Consider the following 19,475-nt stretch of genomic DNA (forward strand, 5'->3'; position numbering starts at 1 on the left):
GAAAAAAAAGGTTTTCCCGGAAATAAAAATTAACCAATTTTTTAAAAAGGGAAAAGAAGCCCCCCCAAAAAAAAAAATTTCTTTGGTTTTTTTTTTTTTTTTTTTTAGGGTTTTTTTTTTTTTTTTTTTTTTTTTTGAAACCCTCCCCAAAAACCGCCTTTTTTCCCTATACCCCCCCCCTCCCCCGGCCACTCACCCACATCTCCCTTTAAACCCGTGGAGATTTAAAATCTTGCCGCGTTTTGGACCCCCGCCGAACAAGGGGGAGGGAGAACCAACTCACCCTGGCTTTGGGTCCCCTTCGGATATGCCCTGCCCTCTGAAAACTGCCCTTGGAGATGCTTGGGTTTGAACCCAGGACCGAAAGCATGCTCTCTACCTCTGAGCTACATCCCCTCCACAAAGGAAACTCTGGGGTGCGTTCCAATATGCAACCTTGCGTCCCTCCACTTGTGCTTTTGGCCTCACGTTTTGCATAGGAGAAAAACAATTGCTGCTTCCCCGCTGTCAGCCTAGCTTTTTGCGAGATATTGAAAACATAATGCTGTGGTCGGTGATGTCATCACAACGTATTACCTTCCTGGTAAAGGCCACAAGCACAAGTGGAAGGAGGCAAGGTGGCCTGTCAGAACTTGCCCTAGGAACATTCTCTCAACTCTTGGGAGGGATCAAGCATTGGAAAGGGGCAGCGCGGAAATTGGGTGATTACCTCCTCGAAGGGGATGAGCTTTCGCGGAATATTAGCCCATCTCTCGGACCGCTTTCCAGAGCGGCACCTGGCCTCTGAAAAGGCGCCCTGGAGATGCTGGGGATTGAACCCAGGACCTCATACATGCAAAGCATGCAAAGCATGCGCTCTACCACTGAGCTACATCCCCTCCGTCTTCCTTGAAAATCAAAGAGTTGCCTCGACACAACGGGAAGAATGTCACTCGTGCGTGGTTTGACACCATGCGACGTGTCACTTCATGGCACGCAACATTACAGAAATGTTGAAGTCGGACAGGAATTCTAACCGTCATGCAGCAATTTCATCCAGAGTGCATTGCTGTCTACATGCGCCGGCAGGAGTTGATGAAAAATCGATTTTGCTTATTAAAATATAATGCTGTTGTGAGTGATGTCATCACGACTTATTATTTCCTGGTACTAGACCACAAACACGAGTGGGAGACGCAAGGCCCGCATATTGGAACGCAACCTAGAACGTTCTCTTTCTCCTGTGAGGCAGCATTGTCGGAGACGGGGCGGCTGAAATTGGGCGATTTTTCTCGAAGGGGATGAGCTTCGGGTGTTGGCCCATCTCTCAACAGCTTTTCCAGAGCGGCAACTCACTTTTGGCCCTTGGTTCTGAAAAGCTGCGATGGAGATGCCGGGGATTGAACCGGGGGCCCTCATACATGCAAAGCATGCGCTCTACCACTGAGCTACATCCCCTCTGTCTTCTGAGGAAATCAAAGAGTTGCTCTAGACGTGGGAAGTTTTGTCACACATGAAACAGGCCGTCGGAAACACCTGTTGGAGAACGATGCCCTGTCCGCAAAGGCTACTCTAGAACATTCTCGAATGCTTGACTCGGTTTGGGAGCCGGGGCAAGGGAAACTGGGTGATTTCTCTGGAAGTTGATGAGCTTTCGGATATTGACCCATGTCTCGACAGCTTTTCCAGAGCAGGCTCCTCACTTCTGAAAAGCCGCCGTGGAGATGCTGGGGATTGAACCCAGGACCTCATACATGCAAAGCATGCGCTCTACCACTGAGCTACATCCCCTCCGTCTTCCAGAAATCAAAGAGTTGGTCGAGACGTAGGAAGTTTGCAAATCGTGCAACATTCACTGGGATACTCTTGTTGGAGAACGATGCCCTGTCTTCGGATATGCCCTGCCCTCTGAAAACTGCCCTTGGAGATGCTTGGGTTTGAACCCAGGACCGAAAGCATGCTCTCTACCTCTGAGCTACATCCCCTCCACAAAGGAAACTCTGGGGTGCGTTCCAATATGCAACCTTGCGTCCTCCACTTGGGCTTTTGGCCTCACGTTTTGCATAGGAGAAAACCATTATGCTTCCCCGCTGTCAGCCTAGCTTTTGCGAGATATTGAAATATAATGCTGTTGTCGGTGATGTCATCACAACGTATTACTTCCTGGTAAAGGCCACAAGCACAAGTGGAGGAGGCAAGGTGGCCTGTCAGAACTTGCCCTAGAACATTCTCAACTCTTGGGAGGGATCAGCATTGGAGAAGGGGCGGCGGAAATTGGGTGATTACTCTCGAAGGGGATGAGCTTCGGATATCAGCCCATCTCTCGACCGCTTTCCAGAGCGGCACCTGGCCTCTGAAAAGGCGCCCTGGAGATGCTGGGGATTGAACCCAGGACCTCATACATGCGAAGCATGCGCTCTACCACTGAGCTACATCCCCTCCGTCTTCCTTGAAAATCAAAGAGTTGCTCGACACACGGGAAGAATGCCACTCGTGCTGGTTTGACACCATGTGACGTGTCACTTCATGGACGCAACATTACAGAAATGTTGAAGTCGGACAGGAATTCTAACCGTCACGCAGCAATTTCATCCAGAGTGCATTGCTGTCTACATGCGCCGGCAGGAGTTGCTGAAAAACAGATTTTGCTTATCAAAATATAATGCTGTTGTGAGTGATGTCATCACGACTTATTATTTCCTGGTACTAGACCACAAACACGAGTGGGAGACGCAAGGTGGCATATTGGAACGCAACCTAGAACGTTCTCTGCTCCCGTGAGGCAGAATTGTCGGAGACGGGGCGGCTGAAATTGGGCGATTTTTCTCGAAGGGGATGAGCTTCGGGTGTTGGCCCATCTCTCAACAGCTTTTCCAGAGCGGCAACTCACTTTTGGCCCTTGGTTCTGAAAAGCTGCGATGGAGATGCCGGGGATTGAACCCGGGGCCTCATACATGCAAAGCATGCGCTCTACCACTGAGCTACATCCCCTCTGTCTTCTGAGGAAATCAAAGAGTTGCTCTAGACGTGGGAAGTTTTGTCACACATGCAACAGGCCGTCGGAAACACCTGTTGGAGAACGATGCCCTGTCCGCAAAGGCTACTCTAGAACATTCTCGAATGCTTGACTCGGTTTGGGAGCCGGGGCAAGGGAAACTGGGTGATTTCTCTGGAAGTTGATGAGCTTTCGGATATTGACCCATTAGTCCACGGGCCAGGTGAGATGTCGGTACCACTCAGAGGGGCAAAGGTTGCTTATATTTTTTGAAAAGATACATGTCTGAAGTTAACATTTTTGTATGATAACCCTTCTGGAAGTACAGCCAAGTTAGGGTTATCAGCCGTTAAAGTAACACCCCCCCCCCATCAAAAATAAAGGTTTTTAAGATGGGTGCCTGTCTTTCTACTGGCCCTGGTTTAAGACATATAGGGAGGGTTAATTTTGTTGTGTGTGGTATTGTTGCGAAGGGGAGACTCTGAGCTTTCATCTGACACCTCTTGAGAACATTTCGGTTAAGTATAGCCCTCCCTGCAGCTCTTCAAACATTTTTTTCAATTTTCGCCGATATCATCTCTTGTCTTTTCATACTGTGGCATCAGGGAGCATCAGAAAGACCTATTTTAAACTCTAAAATATTGTCTTGAGTATCAGGAATCTGAAAATGTATCCTTTCACTATGTTATCCCATGTTTAGGGGGTGATTTTCAGTCTTGTATGAGGCATGGTATATTTTTCAGAACACAGTTTTGTCATTTTCTCATGAAGTTCAGGAAGCAATATCTCTATGTGCATTTTGCAGTTGGTTGTCATAGCTTGTTATATACCATATGAAAGCTTGGAGTGGGTAGCATATTCAGATATTATCATATTTGGTGTACCTGTTTGCAGAGCAATGTTAACTAGGCAAATCATTTTCCATAACCAGTATCAATGATATAGTTTCTCAGTGATTCCATTGTGTTATATGGTGTCTGAATCCTGACTACTTGTCCTAAAATCAATGTTGTTATGCGCCCAGAGGTTATATACCAGAAATATATGTGATAATGTCCCCTTTGATATTAGTCTTGCAACTGAAATCATAGCAATTGTGTGAAAAACACAACATAAACTCATCCCTTAACTTGTCCCTTTTTAGTAGTCATGTGAAAGTGAAGTGAAAGCCCAACTAGTTAACTCTTATACCCATTCACATTGTGACACAGCACTCCACAACACACTACACACTCTGCACACGACACACAACAAAATTGCATTTATGCCTCACCCGTGCAAGGGGGCAGCCCCCAAAGGGCATCTGAAAGGGAGCAGTGCAGCGGGACGGTATCATAATTGGGGTGCCTCAGTCATGGAAGAGGATGGTGGAGAGCACTGTTTAATTAATCCCCCCACTAACCTGGTGGGTCCTGAGTGCAGTTGCACACTTGCAGGAGGAGAGAAGTGCTGCACACTCTCGAGTTAAATAAAAAAGATTTTAATGTGACAACGTTGTCACATTGTTTATTTAATTTGAGAGTTTGCGGCACTTCTCTCCTCCTGGAGACCTTGGTCGTACCACATATATCATAATTTACAGCAACATTTAAAAACCCTCCGCAAGAACACTTGATTTGAGGTGAAGATCATGAAGAGGTTTGCAAAGGAAGAGTGGGGTACAATGTCATCAGAGCTTTGCAAAGATAGCACGAGAAAAATGCATACACAAAGAAGATGTACACTTACCTGCTACTTAGGTACACCTTGCTGGGCTGGTATGGTACTGGGCTGGGTACTGGGCTGTAGCCTACCCCTTTTGCCATAAGAAGCCATTTAACTGCCTGCAATGTTCAAGTAGACTGGGGCGTTGTAATGATGCTTGATTGATTTAAAGGGGCCCAACGTGTGCCAAGAAAACATTCCCTGCTGAAATTATATTTTTGTCTTCTGAATGGTCAGTATACAGTCCTCACCAGTAGTATTTGGGTGCACAATGGCAATTTACTGATGGTATTGTCCCTCACTCTTCCTTTGCAATATGTTCAACTTCTTCATGATCTTCAAGTGTTATATCACAGAGAGTTTTTACATTTTGCTATAAATCATGACACCTCTGATACAGTCTAGGTCTCCAATACCAGATGCAACAAAGCCCTGCTGCCTGTTCAAACCACTACCCAAGACCGAAGTTGGCCTTTAGGTTTGTAGATGATAGACCTGCTGGTTTTCCTGCAAGAGGGCCTGTCTGGGAACACCAGATGTGTCATTATTGACTAAACAAAACCACTAAATGAAGAGCATCTCAAAAGGACTAGGCATGGACCGTTGCTAGATAGGGCACCAGGCTGCCGCCTCTCTCTCTCTCTCGCCAATCCTTTCCTGTCACAAAATGAGCCATAAAAGACCAAAAAAAGAGGCCTAGGCCTCTAGAGGACATCTAATTGAAAGTAACAAAGAACTATTTTTCATCAAATTACATTTTAAGTTCAGTACTTTTTTGAACTACTTTACCTTTACTTGAGCAGATTTTGGATGAGTACATCACTTTTACTTACCCCTCGAGTAAGATTTAAGAAAGATAGGCCTACGCTCACTTGAGTACAACTTCAACTCTTTTCCCATCTCTGCTGCTAAGCACATGTAAAATTAAGATACATGTAGGTCTGACATGTAGTAACCGAACATTTTTAAGTCATATTTAACATGACACAATATGTCTACAAATGTTCACACGATATGTTTAAAGGCCTATTGTATTTCTCACACATTTGCTATGATTTCGGTTGGAAGACTAACATCAAATGGGCCATTATCACATATGTTGCAGATGTTGTATAACCTCTTGATGTATTGCATCACAACACTGATATTAGGACAAGTAGTCAGGATTCACGTATCATAACACAATGGAATCGCTGAGAAACTGTATCATTGATGCTGGTTGGTAAGGAAAATGCTTTACCTGCGTTGCTAGGCAAATAGGTACAGCAAATATATCATAATATCCCATACACTGCAAACTCCAAGCTTTAATATGGTGTATAATGAGCTATGATAACCAATTGCAGAATGGCCCTAGAAGCGTTGCCAGTTTACCACTACATGGAACTGATAGAGTAGTGTGGGGTCATGTACAATGCGGTGTAAAAAAGAAAAGTGGAGTGGGAGTCAGATATATTACGGTTACCACTCAAATTCATCTTCAAGGTTGAAACGTCTTGAGGTATTTTGGACATATAATTAAGTTTCAGTCATAACAACAAATTGGCAACCGTTGCTATGCAAATAGGTTACTATGCAAATAGGTACACCAAATACATGGTCATATCTGTATACTATACAATCCAAGCTTTCATATGATATACAGGGCCGCTGACAGCCTTGGCTGGGCCCGGGACAAAGACATCTGAAAGGGCCCCAAATTCAATACATACAATGTAATGAGGATCCAATTCTGGGCCCCCTCTCTCCCTGGGCCCGGGACAAGACATCCCTTTGCCCCCCTACCCCTGTCGGCTTCCCTGATGATATATAACAAGCTATGATAACCAACTGCAGAATGTCTCAAAAAGGCCTTGCCTCCTGACTATACGAGACATTAGCACACAAAAAAACAGCAACAAAAAAGTGGCATGCCTGATACAAGACTGAAAATCACCCCCTAAAAATGGGATAACATAGTGAAAGGATACATTTTCAGATTCCTGATACTCAAGACAGTATTTTAGAGTTTAAAATAGGTCTCTCTGATGCTCCCTGATGCCACAGTATGAAAAGACAAGAGATGATATCGGCGAAAATTGAAAAAAATGTGTCTGAGTAAATGTTTGAAGAGCTGCAGGGAGGGCTATACTTAACCAAAATGTTCTCGAAAGGTGTCGGATGAAAGCCCAGAGTCTCCCCTTCGCAACGATGCCACACATATCAAAATTAACCATCCCTATATGTCTTAAACAAGGGCCAGTAGAAAGACAGGCACCCATCTTAAAAACCTTTATTTTTGATGGGGGGGTGTTACTTTAACGGCTGATAACCCTAACTTGGCTGTACTTCCAGAAGGGTTATCATACAAAAATGTTAACTTCAGACATGTATCTTTTCAAAAAATATAAGCAACCTTTGCCCCTCTGAGTGGTACCGACATCTCACCTGGCCCGTGGACTACATGTCTCGACAGCTTTTCCAGAGCAGGCTCCTCACTTCTGAAAAGCCGCCGTGGAGATGCTGGGGATTGAACCCAGGACCTCATACATGCAAAGCATGCGCTCTACCACTGAGCTACATCCCCTCCGTCTTCCAGAAATCAAAGAGTTGGTCGAGACGTAGGAAGTTTGCAAATCGTGCAACATTCACTGGGATACTCTTGTTGGAGAACGATGCCCTGTCTTCGGATATGCCCTGCCCTCTGAAAACTGCCCTTGGAGATGCTTGGGTTTGAACCCAGGACCGAAAGCATGCTCTCTACCTCTGAGCTACATCCCCTCCACAAAGGAAACTCTGGGGTGCGTTCCAATATGCAACCTTGCGTCCTCCACTTGGGCTTTTGGCCTCACGTTTTGCATAGGAGAAAACCATTATGCTTCCCCGCTGTCAGCCTAGCTTTTGCGAGATATTGAAATATAATGCTGTTGTCGGTGATGTCATCACAACGTATTACTTCCTGGTAAAGGCCACAAGCACAAGTGGAGGAGGCAAGGTGGCCTGTCAGAACTTGCCCTAGAACATTCTCAACTCTTGGGAGGGATCAGCATTGGAGAAGGGGCGGCGGAAATTGGGTGATTACTCTCGAAGGGGATGAGCTTCGGATATCAGCCCATCTCTCGACCGCTTTCCAGAGCGGCACCTGGCCTCTGAAAAGGCGCCCTGGAGATGCTGGGGATTGAACCCAGGACCTCATACATGCAAAGCATGCGCTCTACCACTGAGCTACATCCCCTCCGTCTTCCTTGAAAATCAAAGAGTTGCTCGACACACGGGAAGAATGCCACTCGTGCTGGTTTGACACCATGTGACGTGTCACTTCATGGACGCAACATTACAGAAATGTTGAAGTCGGACAGGAATTCTAACCGTCACGCAGCAATTTCATCCAGAGTGCATTGCTGTCTACATGCGCCGGCAGGAGTTGCTGAAAAACAGATTTTGCTTATCAAAATATAATGCTGTTGTGAGTGATGTCATCATGACTTATTATTTCCTGGTACTAGACCACAAACACGAGTGGGAGACGCAAGGTGGCATATTGGAACGCAACCTAGAACGTTCTCTGCTCCCGTGAGGCAGCATTGTCGGAGACGGGGCGGCTGAAATTGGGCGATTTTTCTCGAAGGGGATGAGCTTCGGGTGTTGGCCCATCTCTCAACAGCTTTTCCAGAGCGGCAACTCACTTTTGGCCCTTGGTTCTGAAAAGCTGCGATGGAGATGCCGGGGATTGAACCCGGGGCCTCATACATGCAAAGCATGCGCTCTACCACTGAGCTACATCCCCTCTGTCTTCTGAGGAAATCAAAGAGTTGCTCTAGACGTGGGAAGTTTTGTCACACATGCAACAGGCCGTCGGAAACACCTGTTGGAGAACGATGCCCTGTCCGCAAAGGCTACTCTAGAACATTCTCGAATGCTTGACTCGGTTTGGGAGCCGGGGCAAGGGAAACTGGGTGATTTCTCTGGAAGTTGATGAGCTTTCGGATATTGACCCATGTCTCGACAGCTTTTCCAGAGCAGGCTCCTCACTTCTGAAAAGCCGCCGTGGAGATGCTGGGGATTGAACCCAGGACCTCATACATGCAAAGCATGCGCTCTACCACTGAGCTACATCCCCTCCGTCTTCCAGAAATCAAAGAGTTGGTCGAGACGTAGGAAGTTTGCAAATCGTGCAACATTCACTGGGATACTCTTGTTGGAGAACGATGCCCTGTCTTCGGATATGCCCTGCCCTCTGAAAACTGCCCTTGGAGATGCTTGGGTTTGAACCCAGGACCGAAAGCATGCTCTCTACCTCTGAGCTACATCCCCTCCACAAAGGAAACTCTGGGGTGCGTTCCAATATGCAACCTTGCGTCCTCCACTTGGGCTTTTGGCCTCACGTTTTGCATAGGAGAAAACCATTATGCTTCCCCGCTGTCAGCCTAGCTTTTGCGAGATATTGAAATATAATGCTGTTGTCGGTGATGTCATCACAACGTATTACTTCCTGGTAAAGGCCACAAGCACAAGTGGAGGAGGCAAGGTGGCCTGTCAGAACTTGCCCTAGAACATTCTCAACTCTTGGGAGGGATCAGCATTGGAGAAGGGGCGGCGGAAATTGGGTGATTACTCTCGAAGGGGATGAGCTTCGGATATCAGCCCATCTCTCGACCGCTTTCCAGAGCGGCACCTGGCCTCTGAAAAGGCGCCCTGGAGATGCTGGGGATTGAACCCAGGACCTCATACATGCGAAGCATGCGCTCTACCACTGAGCTACATCCCCTCCGTCTTCCTTGAAAATCAAAGAGTTGCTCGACACACGGGAAGAATGCCACTCGTGCTGGTTTGACACCATGTGACGTGTCACTTCATGGACGCAACATTACAGAAATGTTGAAGTCGGACAGGAATTCTAACCGTCACGCAGCAATTTCATCCAGAGTGCATTGCTGTCTACATGCGCCGGCAGGAGTTGCTGAAAAACAGATTTTGCTTATCAAAATATAATGCTGTTGTGAGTGATGTCATCACGACTTATTATTTCCTGGTACTAGACCACAAACACGAGTGGGAGACGCAAGGTGGCATATTGGAACGCAACCTAGAACGTTCTCTGCTCCCGTGAGGCAGCATTGTCGGAGACGGGGCGGCTGAAATTGGGCGATTTTTCTCGAAGGGGATGAGCTTCGGGTGTTGGCCCATCTCTCAACAGCTTTTCCAGAGCGGCAACTCACTTTTGGCCCTTGGTTCTGAAAAGCTGCGATGGAGATGCCGGGGATTGAACCCGGGGCCTCATACATGCAAAGCATGCGCTCTACCACTGAGCTACATCCCCTCTGTCTTCTGAGGAAATCAAAGAGTTGCTCTAGACGTGGGAAGTTTTGTCACACATGCAACAGGCCGTCGGAAACACCTGTTGGAGAACGATGCCCTGTCCGCAAAGGCTACTCTAGAACATTCTCGAATGCTTGACTCGGTTTGGGAGCCGGGGCAAGGGAAACTGGGTGATTTCTCTGGAAGTTGATGAGCTTTCGGATATTGACCCATGTCTCGACAGCTTTTCCAGAGCAGGCTCCTCACTTCTGAAAAGCCGCCGTGGAGATGCTGGGGATTGAACCCAGGACCTCATACATGCAAAGCATGCGCTCTACCACTGAGCTACATCCCCTCCGTCTTCCAGAAATCAAAGAGTTGGTCGAGACGTAGGAAGTTTGCAAATCGTGCAACATTCACTGGGATACTCTTGTTGGAGAACGATGCCCTGTCTTCGGATATGCCCTGCCCTCTGAAAACTGCGATGGAGATGCTTGGGTTTGAACCCAGGACCGAAAGCATGCTCTCTACCTCTGAGCTACATCCCCTCCACAAAGGAAACTCTGGGGTGCGTTCCAATATGCAACCTTGCGTCCTCCACTTGGGCTTTTGGCCTCACGTTTTGCATAGGAGAAAACCATTATGCTTCCCCGCTGTCAGCCTAGCTTTTGCGAGATATTGAAATATAATGCTGTTGTCGGTGATGTCATCACAACGTATTACTTCCTGGTAAAGGCCACAAGCACAAGTGGAGGAGGCAAGGTGGCCTGTCAGAACTTGCCCTAGAACATTCTCAACTCTTGGGAGGGATCAGCATTGGAGAAGGGGCGGCGGAAATTGGGTGATTACTCTCGAAGGGGATGAGCTTCGGATATCAGCCCATCTCTCGACCGCTTTCCAGAGCGGCACCTGGCCTCTGAAAAGGCGCCCTGGAGATGCTGGGGATTGAACCCAGGACCTCACACATGCGAAGCATGCGCTCTACCACTGAGCTACATCCCCTCCGTCTTCCTTGAAAATCAAAGAGTTGCTCGACACACGGGAAGAATGCCACTCGTGCTGGTTTGACACCATGTGACGTGTCACTTCATGGACGCAACATTACAGAAATGTTGAAGTCGGACAGGAATTCTAACCGTCACGCAGCAATTTCATCCAGAGTGCATTGCTGTCTACATGCGCCGGCAGGAGTTGCTGAAAAACAGATTTTGCTTATCAAAATATAATGCTGTTGTGAGTGATGTCATCACGACTTATTATTTCCTGGTACTAGACCACAAACACGAGTGGGAGACGCAAGGTGGCATATTGGAACGCAACCTAGAACGTTCTCTGCTCCCGTGAGGCAGCATTGTCGGAGACGGGGCGGCTGAAATTGGGCGATTTTTCTCGAAGGGGATGAGCTTCGGGTGTTGGCCCATCTCTCAACAGCTTTTCCAGAGCGGCAACTCACTTTTGGCCCTTGGTTCTGAAAAGCTGCGATGGAGATGCCGGGGATTGAACTCATACATGCAAAGCATGCGCTCTACCACTGAGCTACATCCCCTCTGTCTTCTGAGGAAATCAAAGAGTTGCTCTAGACGTGGGAAGTTTTGTCACACATGCAACAGGCCGTCGGAAACACCTGTTGGAGAACGATGCCCTGTCCGCAAAGGCTACTCTAGAACATTCTCGAATGCTTGACTCGGTTTGGGAGCCGGGGCAAGGGAAACTGGGTGATTTCTCTGGAAGTTGATGAGCTTTCGGATATTGACCCATGTCTCGACAGCTTTTCCAGAGCAGGCTCCTCACTTCTGAAAAGCCGCCGTGGAGATGCTGGGGATTGAACCCAGGACCTCATACATGCAAAGCATGCGCTCTACCACTGAGCTACATCCCCTCCGTCTTCCAGAAATCAAAGAGTTGGTCGAGACGTAGGAAGTTTGCAAATCGTGCAACATTCACTGGGATACTCTTGTTGGAGAACGATGCCCTGTCTTCGGATATGCCCTGCCCTCTGAAAACTGCCCTTGGAGATGCTTGGGTTTGAACCCAGGACCGAAAGCATGCTCTCTACCTCTGAGCTACATCCCCTCCACAAAGGAAACTCTGGGGTGCGTTCCAATATGCAACCTTGCGTCCTCCACTTGGGCTTTTGGCCTCACGTTTTGCATAGGAGAAAACCATTATGCTTCCCCGCTGTCAGCCTAGCTTTTGCGAGATATTGAAATATAATGCTGTTGTCGGTGATGTCATCACAACGTATTACTTCCTGGTAAAGGCCACAAGCACAAGTGGAGGAGGCAAGGTGGCCTGTCAGAACTTGCCCTAGAACATTCTCAACTCTTGGGAGGGATCAGCATTGGAGAAGGGGCGGCGGAAATTGGGTGATTACTCTCGAAGGGGATGAGCTTCGGATATCAGCCCATCTCTCGACCGCTTTCCAGAGCGGCACCTGGCCTCTGAAAAGGCGCCCTGGAGATGCTGGGGATTGAACCCAGGACCTCATACATGCGAAGCATGCGCTCTACCACTGAGCTACATCCCCTCCGTCTTCCTTGAAAATCAAAGAGTTGCTCGACACACGGGAAGAATGCCACTCGTGCTGGTTTGACACCATGTGACGTGTCACTTCATGGACGCAACATTACAGAAATGTTGAAGTCGGACAGGAATTCTAACCGTCACGCAGCAATTTCATCCAGAGTGCATTGCTGTCTACATGCGCCGGCAGGAGTTGCTGAAAAACAGATTTTGCTTATCAAAATATAATGCTGTTGTGAGTGATGTCATCACGACTTATTATTTCGGTAGCACTTTACAATAACCTTCCGCTATAAACAGTTAATAAACAGTTAGCAAACAGTTAGCAAACAGTTAACTATTAGTTAACTAAAGGTTTACTATGCATTTATAGGTGTATACTAAACACTTACAAAGTTTTAAAATATATGTATTAGTCCTTCAGTAACACTTAATAGAACATAATTATAAGTTACTTAATATATTATTAAAAATACTTTTATGATTAATTAACTAACATATAAACAGTAACTTAAGCATAACAAGTGACTTATAAACTGTTAACTAATTATTACTTAATATATTATAATTATTAGTTGTAGTTTACAATTTATAGTTCAATATTAACTAAGTACTTATTATTTAATCATTAATATATTGTAATTAAATGTGTTTAAGTGTTAACATTAGCTAAACTATTGTTAATTACTTATAAATCATTTAATAATAATTATGTATAGTATTTATTAATGTATTACTAATGTTTAAAATTCAGTATGGGGAACCTTATGGTGAAGTTGGTTGAGCTTTATTAATGTATAACTAATGTTTAAAATTCTGCATTGAGAACCTTATTGTGAAGTTGGTTGAGCTTTACTAATGTTTAAAATTCAGTATGGGGAACCTTATGGTGAAGTTGGTTGAGCTTAATTAATATATAACTAATGTTTAAAATTCAGTATGGGGAACCTTATGGTGAAGTTGGTTGAGCTTAATTAATATACAACTAATGTTAAAATTCAGTATGGGGAACCTTATGGTGAAGTTGGTTGAGCTTAATTAATATATAACTAATATTTAACATTCAGAATGGGGAACCTTATGGTGAAGTTGGTTGAGATTAGTTAATATGTAACATTAAAGTGATACTGTCCCATTTTTGGACATAAGCTCATATTACACCTCCCCTTGAGTCAAGTTATTGAGTTTTACCTTTCCCTTATTTTTTGTTTTACCTGTACTTCTTGTCGTTCTCTGAGTACGGCAGTGCAAATTTTATCTCCAAGCTAGCAGTTAACATTGAGTTCTGAGACCAGCTAGCCGCCAGCTGGTCTCATAGGACTCAATGTTAACTGCTAGCATGGAGGTAAAATTTGCACTGCCATACTAGAACGGTTGAACATACAGGAGGAGAAAGGTAAAACTCAATAATTTAACTCAAGGAGATGTGTAATATGAGCCTATTTCCAGAAATTGGACAGTATCACTAGAAATGATCACAGTACAAATGATTTTCACTTGGTCTCAAGAAATACATTTTCACACTGTTAGAAAGAGAGAAAAGAATTATCAATGATGTTAAACTGTTGTTACCCACTACTGTGTATGGTAAACGTCAATGGTAGGCCAGGATCAATGGGCTACAGAATATGACACTAGGCTTTGGGTAGATAGAGTGAAAAAAGATACCAATTAAAAGACAACATACAATATGTTTCTACAACATTTTCACCATTTATATTAGAGCAGGTCAAATCAAAAACCCCAGCACGCTACAAAACAGAGAACTTGCCAGGGTCACAACACACATTTCCCAGATCAAATTCCCTTACAATACAAAAATAATTTCTAACATAAAAATGTAGCCTCAACACAAAACATTAAGTTTCTGTCCTTTTATGTCCTTATTAGATCCACGGAGGCGAGCGCAAGCCGACAAGAGCAGTAATTCAAGAGAGTTGGCCGCTTCACTCCAAAAATGTCCTTTGGAGGATTAAAGTGACGTCCCGTGAATTGAAATAGTCCAAAACAAAAAGGAAAGGATATCGAAAGCAAAATGAACGGGGGGGGGGGAAAACCATAATGTTCGTGTCAAATGTCCATCTTGCATAAATAATAATAATTATTATTTATTTATCATTATAAATAATCATGTATCCATAGAAAATATTGTATGCAACCCTAATGAAGAATGACATTCTTAAATACAAACATAGGATATAGGGAAAAATGGGCATTAACAAAATGAAATAAAAACATCACAAGTAAGAGATTGAAAAGTTTAAATATTTACAATTACCCCCCCCCTCCCCCCAAAAAGGTTTGAACATTAAAAAGATAAAACATTGAATTGTCCTTCAAAAATTGGAAATAGTCCTTTAAATCCTCAAAAGAGACGATGTAGAGAGTTCCTTTAAGTTGTTCAAAAAGAAAAATAGCTCCTTTCAAACAGTTCAGTTCAAGGCGTTGAAGTCATAGTCAGTGATGTGACACGAGCAGGCCACAATCCTACCAAATATGCCATGCGCAATGTAGAACAGGATCACATCTAGTAGTCGACGAATCCTCAGCAGAATCCAGATCCAGCTCAAAAACTTCACCTATGTGAACATATGTCATCAGTTAAGTTTGGTTTATTTGATAGGGACAGACACATCATGTAGCCTAGGCTGTAGAGCAGCATAACAGAAAAGCATCATAGCAGTTACAGCCGTAAGCTACACACCCAGGACAATGTTGAATTCCTATCAAATATCATCAGTTTAAACTTAAAGTTGTGCAACATTTAAAATCAATCTTCTCAAAAGAAAAGCTATGCAAACTGCAAACCTGCAAACACTACTGCATTGCATACCATTCAGTTAAATAACCATTATCAAGTAAACAGGGTGAATACATAGTGTACTGAAATTGAGGTAACCTTGCAATTATACATGGGCCCGTACAGTGTTCAACACAATGTTATGAGGAGGGGCAAGACACTGGCAGCCAAACATGTGAGAAGTTTTTGACCGTCAGCGGTTTCCAACAATCAGAGGTGGAGTTGTGCACAGCTAGGTTCGCGCAGTCAGGTTATAAACAACATTTAGAACCCATGTATAGGCCTAGAGAATTACACCTTGCACGCAATGGGTGCGTGATCACAGCATGTGAAATACAGTCTGCTTACTCCGAACTCATTTCAACCAGCCAACATCAAACTTAAGTATTAACAAAACAAAATACAAATTGCAGGTTTCACCTGAAGTATTTGGCAGTGATAGACAATATAAGACTTAGGTTACAACAGTATGGGGAAAAATAGACAAGTTGCCTTACCAAGACGATTGAAACAGAAGAAATACTCGATGGAATACTCCATGGAATCCATACTGAAAAAGAAACACAAAGGACAGGAGAGTCATAACATACACAGGGCAGCCGTGGCCTAGTGGTGAGGCAGCCGTGGCCTAGTGATAAGAGAGTTGGTCTTTCAATCTGGGGGTTGCAGGTTCGAATCCCTCTGACCCCTCCCTACATCTCCATGGCTGAAGTGCCCTTGAAAAGGCACCTAAACCCACATTACTCCAGGGACTGTAAACAATACCCTGACATATAATAACTAAGTCGCTTTGAATAAAATGAAAGTGTCAGCTAAGTGAAATGTAATGCAATGTAATGACATCACAGTTTGAAATCATTGGCTCATGACTCAGGAGTACATGATCAATGCAAACAAATATCTCCAGCACATGCATTAAGTTTTTTTTTGTCTAAAGTAAAATGTATTCCATGGCAAACTATTATCAGTTTTTTTTTTTGTAAAGAGGTTTGGTTAACCCTTTAAGCGCCACAATTTATTTTTCAAAAAATTTGAATGTTGGCATGATAAATTCAAATGACTGTGGCTTCACACTGGTAACAGATAGAGCTTGACTGTCAATTAGACAAATATTGGGGATGACCCCAAGATTATTTTGGGAGTAAATATGCATACCTAATTTGCATATTATGACGTCATATTGTGGCGGCCATTTTGAATTTTTAATAATTTTTGGAAAATATTGATAATTTTCAATAGATTATTGAATTTATTTAGCAATATTTGACATTCCATTACTATCACGTAGTGCACATACACTATGGTCAAGGAAAATAAATAGTTTTAGGCAGAATATATATATTATATATTGTAATATTGCAATAATATAATGCAATAATATTGAAATATATAATGCAACAATTACTACTTTTGCCTGGAGGGCCGAACATGTTTGTATCTGTAACCTGTACCTTTTTAGCTTGTGAAACTTTCACAGAAAGGGTCAGCACACACATATTCAATTCATATTTATGCCTATTTTTAATCTGTATAGCCTACTATGGCCTTTGGAGCAGGCGCTGTATAGGCAGTAAAATGGTTGATCACAGTCTAGCTCAGTGACTTCTACAATGTCACTTACATTTCACAAAAATAATGGGCAAACTGTCAACATAATGGGTATGAAATCACAAGTATTATGTCCATATTTTGGCCAACGTAATTAGGCTACGTTAGCCTATAGCCTGACACCTGAAGCCGATCAGGAACACAATCCCCGCCCCCTCGCGTGGAGAGCGCAGCGCCCTTCCACCCCCGTTTGAAGGAAATATATCGCCACCTCTTTCGTCTGTATTTGCTGTTTTACTGATTTGTCTAACTCTCGCAAAGACAGTCCAACGACTGTGATCAGTCTGGTTTTCAACGAGTCTAAAACATTCATGTTTTAGGGTTGCCTATGCGTCTTCTCTTCACTGTGCGTTCTATTACCAAAACCTCTCCATACAGAGATATGGCCACGTTTGCCGCTGCCATCCACCCAGTAGAAGTCAGAAAGAGGGACAGAATGAGTGAGTGTGTGCTGCTTGGTGAACAGTGTTTGTCTGATCCCAGGATTATTGCGTTTGCGTCCGGATAGGTGGCTACCCGCATCACCGGGGGCTGAATGGAGGGAGCGCAAGCTAACATACCAGACCCACTTCTCTCACCCCTAATTCCTCCACCAATACCTGTATGGACACTACGACTGGATTGGCCACTACCACCCACTCACTCTAAATCGGATAAACTCACCGAATGAATTTGAATGTGTGTGAGAACACCTTTGCTTCACATGTCGGCATCATTGCCTTCGGAGGTTTCACCGCGGTAAGCAAAGAGTGCTCGTCCGATCATTATCCCCCTCGTGAGATAAAAACTGTCCTTCGGAGTCAGAATAGGCAAATAACATGCTCAGATTCAACTTCTCACTAGCCATGATGAAATAGCTCGCTGATAGTTCACTGATAACAACACAAACCCAACTCGCACGCCTCGAGTCAAAGACGCAAAGTGGCTACTTCCGCATTTTGTGGTCGCGTCACAGGTCGCGTCTTTTACTGCTTCACCAAAGACTCTGTGAACTACAAAATGACGCAATCGTAGTCTTGTTTGAAAGGGTAGCATGTCTGCCAACTACTGGTAGGGAGGATGAACACTATTAAGACCGCTGGTTTGATCTACATGCGCTTTTGTTCATGATGACCGTACCGTCGCAATTCTGCGACTTTGGCGCTTAAAAGGTTAACACATGCCAGTTGAAGTATGACTGAACAAACTAACCACGGTATGCGAATGATGATTCTCGTCTTTGGCTTCTCTGAAGTCCAGGCGAACAAAGTTGGCAGGCACAGCATCCTTTATTAGCGTTGTCATACCACGGGTGACCTTAACAAAGCATTGCTTCTCAACGTGCTCAGATCAAACCTCGGTCTCAGCGTTGATCTGTAACCATAAATACCAGCATGTATTTTAGTTCGTTAGCAAAACAACTTCATTTTGGCACAAGTATGCTACTGGTTCTGGTAACACATCTGGTAGGCCATCGGATCGCTTAACACAAAATTGAAAGCATAATTTTGAAATAGCGATCTGGAAATACCATATAAATGTAGCGTTGTGTAATTACACATTCATATTTTTTTTAATTAGGCTTCATTAGGCTACATGAGTCATGACAAGTTTGGCGAGCTAGCTTATTTGTGCTAGCTAATGCGTATGATTGGACACATAATTATGCATCTTACCTTGAAATATGGACCAGGATCCCTCTTGATGTGATTAATTCATTCACGCCGAAGTGCCTGCTCTTTGGCGAAACGGTGGAAAGTCTGTCCACGGTAGGATTTGTTTCTCTTTGAGGACGTAGGACTACATTTGGGCACACAGCAGTGAGGCGCCAAACAGCTGGTGTGCAGCCGGGTGTACCCCTGAAGTGTACCCCTCAACGTCTTTAGAAAGTTCCGGGTGAATAAGGCGAATTGAAACAAAACAAATACTCGATGAAAGGAAGCCTCTAGTCTTCGAAACTTACATCATTCACAGAGCTGGACGCTCCGTACTCCAAAAGGAAACTTAAACTTCATAAATTTTCTTTTGATTGTTTCTAGCTCCAAAGAAAACTCGACTGGCTCGGCAGACGACAGACTGAAGTGAACGGCTCCAAGGGAAGCCACAGCCGGTTTCAAAATAAAAGTCCCAATTCGTAATTGTCACAGTAAAGGTTCTGCTATTTCAAATTCATTTAAGTCATGTTTTTAGCAATAACAACCCATCATTAATTCATTGTTTCACCAAAATTACCTCTATTTATTATCCCATTTTACTGTGTATGCTTTTTATAAACTATTTATTTTACATTTTCAATAGGCATTTGTCGACTGGGTTGCAGATGAAATTATCAAACAACTAGAACAGCATACAATAAATAAACAGAGGAAAGATATCAACCTAATCAGCTGATTTATTTTATTTATTTCAATGACTTGAAAATAGAAGACAGTTCAGTGCAATAGAAACTTTAACTTAAAGGTGCAATTATATTTACCAATATAAAACGTAAGATTGTTTATGACTGAAAACTCAAAATTGGGAAGGTCCACTTTTTGTGTATTAATGTAATAAACATTAAAACCACTGCTAAAACAAAATATTTGGCCACCAGCCTTGAACCACAAGAGT

The 19,475-nt window shown here is 44.0% G+C and overlaps 1 long non-coding RNA gene and 15 other non-coding genes across 17 annotated transcripts; all 16 read right to left on the minus strand.

The window, feature by feature from the left end:
- Nucleotides 1–797: 797 nt before the first annotated feature.
- trnaa-ugc (transfer RNA alanine (anticodon UGC)) lies at nucleotides 798–878 on the minus strand. The gene is given in 2 exon segments: nucleotides 798–833; nucleotides 843–878. It is a non-coding gene; the product is annotated as a tRNA-Ala (tRNA).
- Nucleotides 879–1,364: 486 nt separating this feature from the next.
- trnaa-ugc (transfer RNA alanine (anticodon UGC)) lies at nucleotides 1,365–1,437 on the minus strand. Its single transcript has one exon. It is a non-coding gene; the product is annotated as a tRNA-Ala (tRNA).
- Nucleotides 1,438–1,698: 261 nt separating this feature from the next.
- Nucleotides 1,699–1,770, minus strand: trnaa-ugc (transfer RNA alanine (anticodon UGC)). The gene has a single exon. It is a non-coding gene; the product is annotated as a tRNA-Ala (tRNA).
- A 576-nt stretch (nucleotides 1,771–2,346) lies between these two features.
- trnaa-cgc (transfer RNA alanine (anticodon CGC)) lies at nucleotides 2,347–2,418 on the minus strand. The gene has a single exon. It is a non-coding gene; the product is annotated as a tRNA-Ala (tRNA).
- A 480-nt stretch (nucleotides 2,419–2,898) lies between these two features.
- Nucleotides 2,899–2,970, minus strand: trnaa-ugc (transfer RNA alanine (anticodon UGC)). The gene has a single exon. It is a non-coding gene; the product is annotated as a tRNA-Ala (tRNA).
- A 4,202-nt stretch (nucleotides 2,971–7,172) lies between these two features.
- Nucleotides 7,173–7,244, minus strand: trnaa-ugc (transfer RNA alanine (anticodon UGC)). Its single transcript has one exon. It is a non-coding gene; the product is annotated as a tRNA-Ala (tRNA).
- A 576-nt stretch (nucleotides 7,245–7,820) lies between these two features.
- Nucleotides 7,821–7,892, minus strand: trnaa-ugc (transfer RNA alanine (anticodon UGC)). Its single transcript has one exon. It is a non-coding gene; the product is annotated as a tRNA-Ala (tRNA).
- Nucleotides 7,893–8,372: 480 nt separating this feature from the next.
- Nucleotides 8,373–8,444, minus strand: trnaa-ugc (transfer RNA alanine (anticodon UGC)). The gene has a single exon. It is a non-coding gene; the product is annotated as a tRNA-Ala (tRNA).
- A 261-nt stretch (nucleotides 8,445–8,705) lies between these two features.
- trnaa-ugc (transfer RNA alanine (anticodon UGC)) lies at nucleotides 8,706–8,777 on the minus strand. The gene has a single exon. It is a non-coding gene; the product is annotated as a tRNA-Ala (tRNA).
- A 576-nt stretch (nucleotides 8,778–9,353) lies between these two features.
- Nucleotides 9,354–9,425, minus strand: trnaa-cgc (transfer RNA alanine (anticodon CGC)). The gene has a single exon. It is a non-coding gene; the product is annotated as a tRNA-Ala (tRNA).
- A 480-nt stretch (nucleotides 9,426–9,905) lies between these two features.
- trnaa-ugc (transfer RNA alanine (anticodon UGC)) lies at nucleotides 9,906–9,977 on the minus strand. Its single transcript has one exon. It is a non-coding gene; the product is annotated as a tRNA-Ala (tRNA).
- Nucleotides 9,978–10,238: 261 nt separating this feature from the next.
- Nucleotides 10,239–10,310, minus strand: trnaa-ugc (transfer RNA alanine (anticodon UGC)). Its single transcript has one exon. It is a non-coding gene; the product is annotated as a tRNA-Ala (tRNA).
- A 575-nt stretch (nucleotides 10,311–10,885) lies between these two features.
- On the minus strand, nucleotides 10,886–10,957 carry trnaa-cgc (transfer RNA alanine (anticodon CGC)). Its single transcript has one exon. It is a non-coding gene; the product is annotated as a tRNA-Ala (tRNA).
- Nucleotides 10,958–11,762: 805 nt separating this feature from the next.
- On the minus strand, nucleotides 11,763–11,834 carry trnaa-ugc (transfer RNA alanine (anticodon UGC)). Its single transcript has one exon. It is a non-coding gene; the product is annotated as a tRNA-Ala (tRNA).
- A 576-nt stretch (nucleotides 11,835–12,410) lies between these two features.
- Nucleotides 12,411–12,482, minus strand: trnaa-cgc (transfer RNA alanine (anticodon CGC)). The gene has a single exon. It is a non-coding gene; the product is annotated as a tRNA-Ala (tRNA).
- Nucleotides 12,483–15,006: 2,524 nt separating this feature from the next.
- Nucleotides 15,007–18,858, minus strand: LOC134443704 (uncharacterized). 2 transcript variants are annotated; one of them, XR_010033715.1, is made up of 4 exons: nucleotides 18,542–18,858; nucleotides 18,078–18,239; nucleotides 15,776–15,828; nucleotides 15,007–15,057 (listed from the first exon to the last, which is right to left on the minus strand). It is a non-coding gene; the product is annotated as an uncharacterized LOC134443704 (long non-coding RNA). The 2 variants fall into 2 exon arrangements; XR_010033714.1 differs by lacking the exon at nucleotides 15,007–15,057 and having other exon boundaries at nucleotides 15,324–15,828.
- Between the last annotated feature and the right edge of the window lie 617 nt (nucleotides 18,859–19,475).

This window comes from Engraulis encrasicolus, unplaced genomic scaffold (assembly GCF_034702125.1).
Source record: "Engraulis encrasicolus isolate BLACKSEA-1 unplaced genomic scaffold, IST_EnEncr_1.0 scaffold_35_np1212, whole genome shotgun sequence".
NCBI lineage: Eukaryota > Metazoa > Chordata > Actinopteri > Clupeiformes > Engraulidae > Engraulis > Engraulis encrasicolus.